The 13,392-nt window shown below is 46.0% G+C and overlaps 1 long non-coding RNA gene across 1 annotated transcript; it reads right to left on the bottom strand.

Annotated features, from left to right (window-relative positions):
• Positions 1–9,189: 9,189 nt before the first annotated feature.
• Positions 9,190–10,945, bottom strand: LOC123092870 (uncharacterized). The gene is made up of 2 exons (XR_006444900.1): positions 10,541–10,945; positions 9,190–10,431 (listed from the first exon to the last, which is right to left on the bottom strand). It is a non-coding gene; the product is annotated as an uncharacterized lncRNA (long non-coding RNA).
• Between the last annotated feature and the right edge of the window lie 2,447 nt (positions 10,946–13,392).

The following is a 13,392-nucleotide window of genomic DNA, read 5'->3' as shown; positions in this document are numbered from 1 at the left end:
ACCAAAATGAGGGAGATTGAAAGAGCATGGTGCCCCCATGTGTGGTTTTGGTAATTGATGGCATTCTCTATAGACTAATGGTTGCCTTGAGTTATATTCGTAGGATTTGTCCATAGGTGTTTCTTGAAGTCCATATATTGGTTTCAAGGAGTTTATGTGTTGACCAAGGTGTTATTCAAGGAATTATCCAAAGATTCATCATAGAGAATACATAATACAAGGTTGATCAAGACTAAGTCAAAGAGTGAATCAAGTTTATCAACACACAAAGCGTACAAGATGTACCGAGAGGGATCAAGTGATCCCATGGTATGTAAGCATTGTAGATTATGCTTTCTGTACTAACCCATGGTCTACGTGAGAGTTCTATGTGGGGTTAGGTATGTCTCCATGGGCTTGCGTCAAGAGGAAGATCTCATACAACCCATGGAGGATGACATCAAGTGGTGATCGCCATCAAGATTGCGGTGTGCAAGTTCAAGTGGAGCATCACGAAGAGATCATGCTTGAAGCTTGTCGTCCATTGTTGTGACAATGGACTTGTGAAGATGTGCCGAAGAGTGGCTCATCCATAGTGGAGTATGGGAGAGCAATCAACTAGTCTTCATCGAGCCAACGCAACCAAGAAAGGTGGTCCAACTTGAGGAAGTCAAGATCGTCATCATCTAGCTCAAGTGGATTTGTGCAAGGCAAAGGTTTGCCCTTGATAGGTTTTCTATTTTACCGGTCTCTTGGTGGTAGTTGGGAGACCAGGTTATAGGATCGATTGCCGTACTATCAAGGGGGGCTCTCTAGTGAGTAGCTTGATCTTATCGTTCGTAGAGAGCTCAAACCATTGCATCCTTGCATCATCTTTCTTGGTTCTTTTTTGGTGTTTCTCTTTGTGAGTTTTAGAGCATATGGTTGTCTTCATGACAAGCTCGAGTTCATCGAAAACGGATTTCGTACGCATCTTCTATGATGTTTTTGATGTTGGAGTTTATGTCGGTTCTTCACTCTTGGAGGTTTCACATCTCTATATCATAGGCATAATCTCTGTTGCCACTTGTGAAGTTTTCCGGTGGTGATTTGGCAACTCTTGTCGTTAGCTTTCTATCAAGCTTGAGTTCGTCAAAATCGAAGTTCGTTTGCAGAAGTTATGACAGTTTTGGTCTTCTTGCATCCTTCTGTTTTGCTTGGGCAGTTTTTCAGGTTGAGCGGTAGTACCTCTCAAACGGTAGTACCCCCCTCCCCCGAGTGGTAGTACCGCTTAAGCGGTACTTCCGCTAACCAATAACACTTCCACTTCCGCTTATTTTTATGCTTCTGTTACCCAATTCGCTTGAGCGGTAGTACTTCTCCCTCAAGCGATACTACCTCTCAAGCGGTACTACCTCTTGCCCGAGCGGTACTACCTCTCTGGCAGATCTACTATTCGTGTTTTTCTGTCTTGTTGGGCTGTTTTGGCCATGCTAAGTGGTAATACTGCTCCTCCAAGCGGTGGTACCGCTTGTGCACGGCCAGTGGGCATAACGGTTGGATTCGAGGGTGCCTATTAAGGGGGCCTTCTTACCCAATGGTCCCTATCCTTTGAGCTCGTGTTTGCCCCCCATTGTTGACCTTCTTTGAGCTTGTTATCTCTCAATCCCTCCATGGATTCTTGGTAGTTTTTATTTGGGGGGAGGGGAGAGAGAGGAGATCTAGATCCACATTTCCACCAATCACTCTATCCTCTTTGTGAGGGGAACCCCTTGGATCTAGATCTTGGAGTTCTTAGTGTTCTCCTTCTTGTTCTTCCTCTCATTTTCCTCCATAGCTTTCGTTGCTTTGGTGGGATTTAGAGTGAGGGACTTGGGCACTCTATGTGTCCTTGCCATTGCATTAGTTGCATCGATTTGAGTTCTCCACGGTGATACGTGGAAGTGAAGTTGAAGAAGCTTATTACTCTTGGGTGTTTGTGCACCCTAGAGTTTGTTCCTCTTGGATGCTTTGGTGACGTAGACGATTGGTGTGTCCGAAGCTCAATCATTGTGGTGTAGAGCTCCGGGCAAGCGACGGGGTCTCCAATTAGGTTGTGGAGATCACCCCGAGCAATTTGTACGTATTCCCGTGACCGCCCCTAAGGGTTGCCAAAATGTACGGGTTCGGTGACCGCCCCCAAAGGTTGCCATTTGTACGGGTTCGGTGAATGCCCTCAAGGGTCCCGTGGAATCACGGCATCTTACATTGTGCGAGGGCGTGAAGAGATTACGGTGGCCCTAATGGCTTCTTGGGGAGCATTGTTCCTCCACACTGCTCCAAACGGAGATTAGCATCCGCAAGGGTGTGAATTTCGGGATACCTCGTCGTCTCCGCGTGCCTTGGTTATCTCTTATCCGAGCCCTTTACTTATGCTCTTTACTTTGTGATAGTTATAGTGTTTCTTGTTATGTATCTTGCTATCACTTAGTTGTTTATCTTTCTTCTTCCGAATGCTATCTACGATAAAAAAAAACTAAGCCGTGTGGAATCAGTTTGGACTATTCTCAAATGCTATCTATGACAAATAGAGATTTTTTGGCTGAGGTAAGTTGCCCATGTGTATTTTTATGCGAACTACTGTATGAAATAAATTCTAATGTAACTTGTGTTGTTCCATGAAGCACAATCTTTAGAATTCTTGTGATGTCAGCTCCACTTTGATTTTCTTCCATAAACAACCAGGCTGGGATGATACAAAAAAGGCCTTTATAATAACAGGATAACACTACAAAATGGTTGTTACACGATGCACATACGTACGAATATTCACACATTCTGGAACTTAAGATAGTCTGCATCCACAAGGAGTTTAACAACATAGCATTACAGTATCAGTGTCAATCTCATTATATTAACAGATTACCTAGTCACATCGCTGCTGCATCCAAAAGGAGTTTAACAACATATCATTAATTAAAAAAAAGTGAGGATGCATCATATAAGTTGATCCAAATACACTTCCAAATATAACTATTATGGCTCACTGTAGAAACGATGATTGAGGAAAATTCTTGCACATGGTATTAGCGGATGGTGCAATCAACTTGGCATACTTCTTAATGAAGTGAAATATGTGCTTCATTCTACCAGACTCAGCATCTGGATCTTATAAAAGATGGATAACTCTTTTCGCTGATTATGAGAGACGGCCCTCTTCAAAAGCAACAATATCATCTATGACAACAGTCTATTTCTCTTTTGCATCAGCACAATTCGGCTTCATCCAGTGTATCAAGTGTTTTGTCTTCTCTTATCTCGGCTAGCAAAACATCAAGTGTGTTAAGGAATTGTGTATGGCATTTCTGTATTTGTGAAATCTCATCGTCTTGAACATTGGACATGTTCTCATATTCAGAAGCTTCAGTTCCTATAATCAAGAAATCAATCCAAACCCCTTTGAATAGACCGTGGATTAATGTTGACTCTGTATTGAGTAGATTTCTGATAGATATCAGCACCGTTTCAAGTTCAGGTAACTCCTTTGATGTTCTGAACCAGCAGAATAGTTTACAGACATTGTTTCTTTTTGGAATTCATGAACTGGATAGCGAGAGAAATAACATGGAAGATCAGAAGTAACAAAAAGGAAAAAAGTTCGAAATTTTCCTATTGTAAAAAATATAATGCATGCCATAAAATTTTACACCATGGTTCGGTTGTCCTTAAGCATTTTTAAAATTCACCAAGTTATAGGAAAAGCACCTACTCTGGTCATCACAAATGTTTTTAAAACGCGGCCCCTTAGAGCCCAATTCATTAAATAAGCTCGAAGAGAATTGCCCGGTTAATAAACGGAAAACCGGGCGAAAATCGTCACAACTGGCCTGCAGAAACAAGGCACACAGGGCGACCTGACAACCCACACAAGAACGCACACACGCCGCCGAGGGGAAGCGTCGAGGCTTGCGCCGGCCGATGTCAAATAGTCAACCACACGCGCCGGCGACCAGGCAGCTCCGACTCTGTCGACGAGCATTGCAGGAGAAAAGTGTTGGGCTTGCGCCGAGCCAGCGCCAGAGCGGCGACTCCTCGAACACGCCGGAAGAGACCGACTACCAAGAACCATCAGCAAACCTGACTCCGCCCGAAGCCGCCATCGTTGCCACAAACAGGAAGCCGCGCAACATCCGCACTGCCAGACGGGCACCTGCCGACCATAATGCCGCGAGCGTCCAGCCCATGAAGCATGCGACCGGGATCCAAAGCTCTTCAAGACGACGCCCCAAAGAGGAAAGCGACGATGTCGACGCCGTCGCCCGACCCAACCAGGCCTTAGGCTTTCACCCGAAGAGCAAGATCCGAGGGCGTAAGAGGATGCCGGACTCCACAACGACGCCTCCAAGGAGGTTAAACGACGTCCACAGACGCCGACGCCGCCGGCCGGCAAGACCAGCCAAGCTTTCGCCCGGAGTATCCCAACACCACCAGCACCCTCACGCACTGCACCTTCGCTGACCCACCCACCTCTCGCGAAGCCACCGCGCCAGCAGCACCGGAGAGCCACCACACCTCACCTCCCCGCCGGACGAGAAGACGCCGATAGGCCAGATTCGGCCGATCTGGCATCCCACCACCGTTGCGCAACAGGAGCCACCAGAGGCCCGCCCTCCACCAGCCCGACCAAGGACCGCGCCCCACAAGGCAGGCGGGGGGCCGCGCCCGCCCTGATGCGTCGGAAAGGAGCAGCCGGGCCGAAGGCCAGGCGCCCGCCGACGGAGCTATCGCGGCTGCCACCCGCGAAAGGCCGCTGCCAGGAGGCACAGGGGCCCGCCGGTGCCGCAGCAGAAGCCCCCGACGGATCCCTCGCGCGACGCGAAAAAAGGGGAACGAGCCTTTCCATCCCAAGATCTCGCGGTCTGGTGAGAGGAAAACGCCCCCGCCGCCGCCGCCTGGGCTTAGCCCGGTGGCCTCCTCCAGCGACGGCGAGGGGAAGAAGGAGGGGGGCGGGAGGGCAGCCCGGCGGCGCGGCCGAGTCTCCGCCCGTGCCGCCTCAGCCGAGACGACGCGGGGGCGGGGGTGTGTTTCGTCGCTCCGTAAACCGTTTGATCTGGTCATCACAAATGTAAGTTTAGGCGATGGCATCAAGAACCATGGTGATGAATGAGTAGAAGGTTGCCATATTTCAAAAGAAGCAAAGACCAGCTGATATACGCCACTAAAGGCATCCGTACTGATAATGGCATCAATACCTAGAGAAACTAAATCAAATATTATACCAAATATATCTTTCTAAAGCCAAGTACCTCTTTGGATTGAAGGATTTTCATAGGAATATTGGAGGATTCCAATCCATTGGATTTTTTCCTAAAGAAGCCCTTTGGATCAAAGGAACCACACCTCCAAAATTCCTATGGATGCATTCCTACACCTCAATCCTATAGGAATTTCAACATCCACTATAACCTCTTTTTTACACTGATTCGCGTAGGATCGAGGCACTTTTCCTGTGTTTTTCCTGTGTTCCATCCAAATGACCATTCTTGTAGTTTTCCTCTATTTTGTAATCCTCTGTTTTGCACCTACAATCCCGTCAAATTCCTGTGTTTTTTGAATTCCTTTGTTTTCTAATCCTGTAATGCAAAGAAGCCCTATATATAGTCATTCACTCCAGATAAACTGAGCACCCACAGAAAAAGTTCGGTTAGGGTGGCCAACATTATTATATCACTTCAGCTGCATAATAAATTCTTCGCTTCTGGATAATGCATTTCACTTTAACCATGTTTAACATAACATATCTAAATTTTTTAGAACCAAATTTTTGGAAGGAACAAAATACACCTACCACAAAACATCATGAAAATCAATTTCTACTTTGCGCTACTGCATAGTCACAACAGCTAAATGGCAATGCAAATTGCCAATATCTAATAAAGCAAGATCACATACCAGATTCTAAAAGGATTGTTTCAAAAAGAAGAATATATAGAGATAACAGTAACATGAAGAACACCACTAACTAATTGTTACTTCAGATCCAATGGTGGCAAGGAAAAATAGGGCCGGTGAAATATGAGCATGAGTGCGTGGCAGCCCCCATTTCTGAAACTTAAACATGCCACATCTGGAAAAAAGACTACAAATCAATTAAACATTAGCCAAGAGGAGGAAAACAACAAAAGCAACAGGAGCATCCAACACGGTCGAACTGTTAGAAAACCAAGTAAACTTGCAGGCCTGGTTTGTGTCGAAGATGCTTCGATTTTTTACATCCTCAATATGTTGTTAATATTTATATGGAAGACGGGAGTGACCTAATATGTAGACTATCAGAATAGGTCAGCCCAGCCTCTTGAATATATTCTACTTTGGACACCATAACATAACATGATTACGCCTCACTGTAATGTAGAACAGATAATTATATGAATGCATCAACTCTGTATAATTTTTTCACTTGTAACAAAAGCAAATAAAAAATTGGAGTATGCCATATCAGTAACCAAAAGATCATTTGTCTTACAGGAATAACCAAACTAATCACTCCTCATCTGATTGCCTTCTCACAGAACTCATGTATAAGAGACCTCCTTGCTCTTCCTGTATTGATGAAGAAAAAAGGGAAATCCCAGCACATCACACAATCATACCAAATGAAAACTATAAATCAAAAGTCAAGGTATATGATCAAATTAATTTTAGCAAGAGATAGGTGAAAGAGGATACAACCTCCAACTGGACCAACAGTCGCATCCCATCAATCTCCCATGTGGATGATTTCGCGGCCGGAAACCATGACGTGCAGGGCTGCATCTCCCTGATCAACCAGCCCTATGTGCAGTGGCGGAGCTTGAGCCAAAATTATGGGGGGGCCATGGGCTAGAGGGGGGGCAAACTTAACTATATTAGCTGATTTTTGATGGAAAATATGCCTAACACAAAGGAGTATCTACATGTTTTCTTGTGAGCTTGGGGGGGCCATGGCCCAGGTTGGCCCCCATGTAGCTCCGCCACTGCCTATGTGGCAAGGAGTATGAAATCAAAATAGAGATATTTTGACTTCAGACATGTCGGCTAGGAAGGGCCAAAAGCCAAGGTAAGATCGGCTCGGGATCATGGGACCCTTCTCTATCAAACAGGAGGGGCTCTTGTATAAAATAAACTTACTAAGTAATTACCCCATAGAATCCATCTATATAAAGATAAAAGAGGCAATCGTGTCAGGAAGCAGGTTTTTCTTTGGCCAAAAGGTACTTCGAACTTGGATTCTTTCATAGTACTTAATCTGACCTACATGTCCCATTTGTCAATGTGACATAACCTACAAGGCCCCATTTGTCAATGTAACAATACTATGAAACTACATGTCCCATTTGCCGAATGCTGCTTCGATGCAGTTGGGTCACTGACATGTGGGCCATATGCCTGTTGGGCACACATGCCAGTGACCCAACTGCACCTACGTCACTGAAGCTCAATCCCCATTTGCCATGTGATGTTCTCTCTCCACCAATGGTTGGCAACGGCGCAATGGATCAATTTCCCGTTCAACACTTACGATTAGGCTAGCCATAGTGGGGTAACTTAGGCCAAGACAATTTTACTTAGACTAGCCACAATGGGAGTAACTTCGGCAATAACATCGAGTCCAACTCAGCAAATTTGTTTATGTCACAATGAGCTAATGAGGAGAGAGATAGTCTAAGTTACTATAACATCACATGTAACAATGCAATATGAGTCTACAACCTAATAAATGAAACTTTGCATGTTACCATACTTATGTTGCTACCCACTATAGAAGTAGTAATATAGTCTAGGGATATGTATATGTTACTCTTCATTGTGGCTAGTCTATGTGGCAAGTATTTAATGAGGAAAGAGATGCTTGCGATAAGATAATACTCCCGCTGTACCCAAATATTTGTCTTACTAAACATTCAAATGGACTACAACATGCGGATATATGTAGACATGTTTTAGAGTATAGATCCACTATTTTGCTTTGTATGTAGTCATTTGTTAAAATCTCAAGAAAGACAAATATTTAGAAACGGAGGGAGTACATAGCGTTTCCCAAAGCGAAATGAATCTATGAACTAATAAATGAAACAATATCTATGACACTACTATTTACTTGAAACCATGGAGGTGATAACTTGTCATACGCAGGACACTATATAAGCAGGACACTATATAAGTTACTCCCCCACTATGACCAGCCTTAGAGACAAATCGTTATTAAGTTTTTTTTATTAAGTTTGTGGGCCATGCAGAGCAGTTGCGTATTGAAAGGTGTCAATTTCTATAGTATGTCAATTTCTATAGTATGTGGGAGAATTGGGATGTTTCACTGGAATCTCCCAATAGAATATAGCTGGTTGAGGGCCTTTTTTCGCCCTACTCCCCCAGTATCTTTATTTGTAAAGTCTAACCTGCAACACAAAAACAGAAGATTCAAAAATTATCAATAATATTTTCACAACTATAACATATAACAAGTAAACAAAACAATCAGATTGAACTGCTCAAATATTAGACCGCTAAAGAACCTTGGTGGAATTGAACCACCTTTCATCCAGGATCTGAACATACGATCAGTATCCTCAGAGAATCTCTCCAGACAGAGATAAGATCCACAACAGCTATAGACATTTCTAACATATTTACTCCATAATATTCTGTCCGTTCAAAAACAAGATAAATACAGATTGAAATGATACCGAAGACACAGAAACACAACAAAACATGTTCCTAAATACATGCATTTTTGCCATAATTCTAAAAAAATAACCAAAACAAATCCCTCCTTTCTTCAATTTTAGAGATTTGGTCTGTATAAATCCAAAAAAAACACTCAACGCAAATCAATTTTAGAGATTTGGTCTGTACAAAAAAAAAACTACTCCCTCCGTTTCTCAATTCACATTTTAGAGATCAGTCTACATACATAAGGTGTAGATTAACTCATTTTGATTCGTATGTAGTGTCTACGAACAGAGGAATACATATATATTACTAAAATTAGACCAAGTTCGTGAGTATCATAATTTAAATATAAAAATTAATTAAGTAAGCTAAATTTGAATTGCAAAGTAAAACCTCACCCAAGATATAACGCCCAAAGAAGAAAGCATATTCCCCATAAATTTTTACCTGAATCTATAACCATAATCATAAATAAGACAGCATAAAATAATTTCAGCAGCAACCTAGAATCGAATCAAAAACAAGGATCATCTAAAACAGTTGAAACATAAAACAATTTAATAGAATATATGCTATACTGTTCCGATCATACAATATAGAGAATATCCACAAATATAATATCTAATTATGTTTAACCAACTGATACAAATGGATGTACTGTTCACCATAATATGTAAAGCAAAACTGGTTAAAATAGCGCTCTAATAAATGATTATCCAGATTAGTAGGCTGAGTGCATTTTAACCGGCCTCCGAGCGGGTAATTCCTTGAGGTAAGATGTGTTCAGCAGATTTCTCCAGAACCATAGAGCACTCACGTCTCTTCAAGCTCCAACGAGAAAGATGTGTTCACCGGCGGATAGCTGTAGGCTTCATTTTGGGTAATACAAAGACCCCACATACAGCTGTTCAAGCTACATGTAAGACAGCTTACAGTATGAAGCATGAGACCACAGAAAAGGGTCTAATATGTATTTCTTATTAAAGAAATCCTTATATAGAGAGAATTAAAATTAGATTTAGTACAAAATATCATACAAATAAACACAACTTCTGACTGAAGAATCCAAATATACTCGAATTGTTACAACAATATGTAAATCCGCCATGCAATTTGTTTAGGCTGGACTGCTGTAGGTGTTGCAAATTTGTGGTGTCATACAATCTCTATCTACCAAAGTTACTTATATGGATTCAAGATAATCCTTGTACGTAATAAAATTTGTGATGTGTCAATGATTATGTATGGTTCAGCTGTATGTAAATTATCGATTGTACCTTTGGTCTTTCGTCGGTTGCTCCATGATCGATTCGCGACGGTAGAATTGTTGTGCCATGTAGTCGGATCGGACGAGAGGTGCAGACAAAAGAGCACACCAACACACAGGGGGGAGAACCCGGGGCTAAAACAAGATAACCCCCGTGCGATCTCCCCCCGAGACAAAAAAACATCTTTATTATGGTGGCGGCCTGCCATGCGAGCGCACCCAACATGGCAAAGGCCTCTAGATGTTCACATCTCCTTTTTCTCAATCTTCTCCGCCCTCTCCACAAGCACCTCGCTTGTTACATGCTCTTACCTTACGTCACCTCCGATCTCTTAGATCTAATAATTATCGACATATCATCGAATAATTATTATCAACACAAAGAGCCGTTGGCCGTCGTCGCACGAGGTAGAGGAGCAGACGGGATCCCACGTGCTTGCCGGAAAACTCGCCGCCAGCCGCTGCGCCGACTTGAGACCGCCGGGAACAACCAGATCCGCCGTGAAGCATCAGATCTACAGGTCAAATCGGCACAGAAGGTCAGAATACGATCGGCGCGCGCAACAGCAAATTTTTGGCTCAAACCATGCTGAAGAGACGATCTGGACGGGAAAAGTTCCTCACCAGCAACAGATCTGAGACGCCAGCCGGGCAGATCGGAAGCTTCCGTGCGCAGATGCAGCTTGCCTCCCGTCTTTTCTCCAAGATCGCCGCAAGCCCCAACTCGCCGATCAGAAGGAGAAACCTGGGATTCAGATAACAAACGGGTGATGGGAACAAATCATGGACGCCGAACTGAGCTTACCCCGAGATCGAGGCGAACACGATCAGGAAACTACAGGTCAGGCCTAGATCTAGACTTCTAGAGGTATGGGTGGACGAGGCGTGTTGTTCTATATCTAGAGGGGACAAAGGTTGCGTGCCGCAGAGGAGAACGCGGCTAGGTTTCCTCTTGGTCTGGTAGGAGGATATGCGGTTGAGAGGTATTTATTGTCTGGTAGGCAGAAGTGGACGGTCGGGATGGAGTAGTTCGGCTTGGACGGGCCAGATGCGCCACGCGTGGCGCGTGGTGGTTGGTTATGACAGCTGGATCGCACCGGCATACCGCAACTTGCGCGCATTTGACGTCACTGCATGCGTCATATGCGCACCGGATCCTCTGTGGACGCAGACAAGTGTATCGGGTTTGTGGGCAGCGTGCCCGTAGACGCTGATTGGCTGCGGCGGTACTAGTCTAATGCTGGGCCGTGTATGCCCGCGTCTGTTTGGCCCAAAACTGACATAACACGACCCAACGCGTGGCTGTATTCTTAAATTTTGTCCGTTTTGCGTCCGGCCCGTCCCATTTTCGGCGCAAACTTGCGCCTAATTTGCATCCGGACGGGCATGCGGTAACTCCCCGCTCACCATGGGGATGAGTGGCGTCAACCTACCTTCACCGCCCAAATTGAATATGCACGCACGGCAGGGCCCGATTGTCATTGACACGGGCATGGAGTCGTTGTCCTTCTTAATGTGGAAGTCGTGAACCAGCCATTCCACAGCTTCCACTTCTAAGCCGACCTGCCTCCTCCATTGCCGACACGAGCAAACCTTAGCCACCTCGCCGCCACCCCGCTCGCCCACCTCGCCGCCGGCACCATGGGTTGTCATTGGATCAAGGGAAAGCACGACCGCGAGGCCGGCTCCTCCTCGGGCCAACGCCGCTCCAGCAGATCCGCACCGCCTTCTCCTTCACCTTCTCCGCCACCTGCTCCGCCAGCTTTCCAGATGGCGCCGTCAGCGGCCGGGCATCGCGATAGGCCATACATCCATTTGGATGTATGTTGTCGCTATTGGGAGACGGCGACGCCGGTGCCGTGGGGAGATGTCCACCTGGCAAATAACTGGTATCTCTCCGTCGACCATGTGATCCAACCAGTGCCCGCGAGCGGCCGCGGCCGCCGCGAGGAGACCAACCGAAGACGCCGACACCTCCCACCGGATATACTGGTGGACTCCAGGTATGCCATAGATTCGCTGCTATGGGATACGTGGCTCCGCGACGAACACGACCAGCGGTGGCAATCCTTTTTTGTCGGTCTTCCTCCTCGTGCTGATAACAGCCCTCCCCAAACGCAGGGGCGCAGGCGTGTGCGCGGCATCACGCCGACGCCTTCTCCATCCACGTCCACGCCACCGCCTCCACCCATGACTGAGGAGGAGACCCGTCTCATGAGGCGTGTCATGGAGGACTCCATGAACACGCACGACGAGCGGCAATGTGATGGCCTGGAAACTGCTCCGGCCCTGTCTGCGGCCGGAGACGTGGCCATCCCGGAGATAGACATCAACGTCAAGGAGGAGGTGAAGGAGGAGGTGCTAGAGGAGGTGCTGAAGGAGGCGCACATTGCCACGTGGAACCCTTGTCTGGTGGGCTAGCGATGGAGCTAGTCGTGCACGGCGTCAGAGATGGCTGACACACTGGGTGTCGGCCCATGGTCAGCCCGACCGCCGTGGTCACCAGAGCACGAGCAGGAGCCATGAGAGGAGGTGGTCTAGGCGCCTCCGGTGCAGGTGCCCCCCGTCTGGCAGGGGCCGCCAGCCCACCTGTGGCAGCCACCGCCCTACGTCGACCTCACCGACGGCGACGACGAGTAGGAAGGCGACTCCTGAAGACGACGGCGGCCACCGGTGACGGGCCTTTTATCTACTTTTCATGTCTTTTATTAAGTTTTAGTTTAATTAAGACCTACGTTGAACTTTGGTACTATCGACGTATGGGTGTATCATATGGATACTTTATGTTTATATTCATGTTGCCGTATTACTTGCAAGTTTATTTTCTTTTTTATTTGGAGCAAAATTTTGAAGTACACAACCCCGAACGGTTTGGGACGAGGCGTGCCCGGTGGGTGCACCGATGCCCGCACGACCGCAAGCGGACGACCGTGTCCATTTTCCTGCACCAAACGGACGAAAAAGCGGACGAACCGGACGTTCGTTTGGGGTTGCGTGTTGGAGTTGGCCTTAATCACTGGCCAGAACTACTATGTAGCCGAACATCGGACGGTGCTTTATCTAGCGGCCGGCCTCCAGTTTGTCCCGCACGTTCAAGACCTCTTTGATTCGCAGAATTTTGAAAACGTAGGAATAGAAAAATGTCAGAATTAGTAGGATCATGCCAAAATCGGTTGCAAGTGTCTGTGTGTAAAGTGGTGCTCATCCATGGCAAACCCAACATTTCCTATCCCCACATAGGTCTCAACTCCTATTTAGCACCTTCAATGTCTGCTACAGTGTTATTTGCAACTTGACACCCCCACCCTTCCCGTCCTGGGCTTGGCCAGTTAGTTTCCTTTTTCTTTTTTAACCCTCAAAAATTGAGTGTGTTGTGTGAGACTAGAACTCCACCGATAGACATATAGTCACTAGTAGAGTGTCCGTGCGTTGCCACGGGCTCTTGAAATAGTTTACCAGAGTTACATGTTAAAATC

Source organism: Triticum aestivum, chromosome 4B, assembly GCF_018294505.1.
Source record: "Triticum aestivum cultivar Chinese Spring chromosome 4B, IWGSC CS RefSeq v2.1, whole genome shotgun sequence".
Classification (NCBI taxonomy): Eukaryota; Viridiplantae; Streptophyta; class Magnoliopsida; order Poales; family Poaceae; genus Triticum; species Triticum aestivum.
Note: the sequence above shows the minus strand (reverse complement) of the source record. Positions and strands in the feature narration are given on the sequence as shown.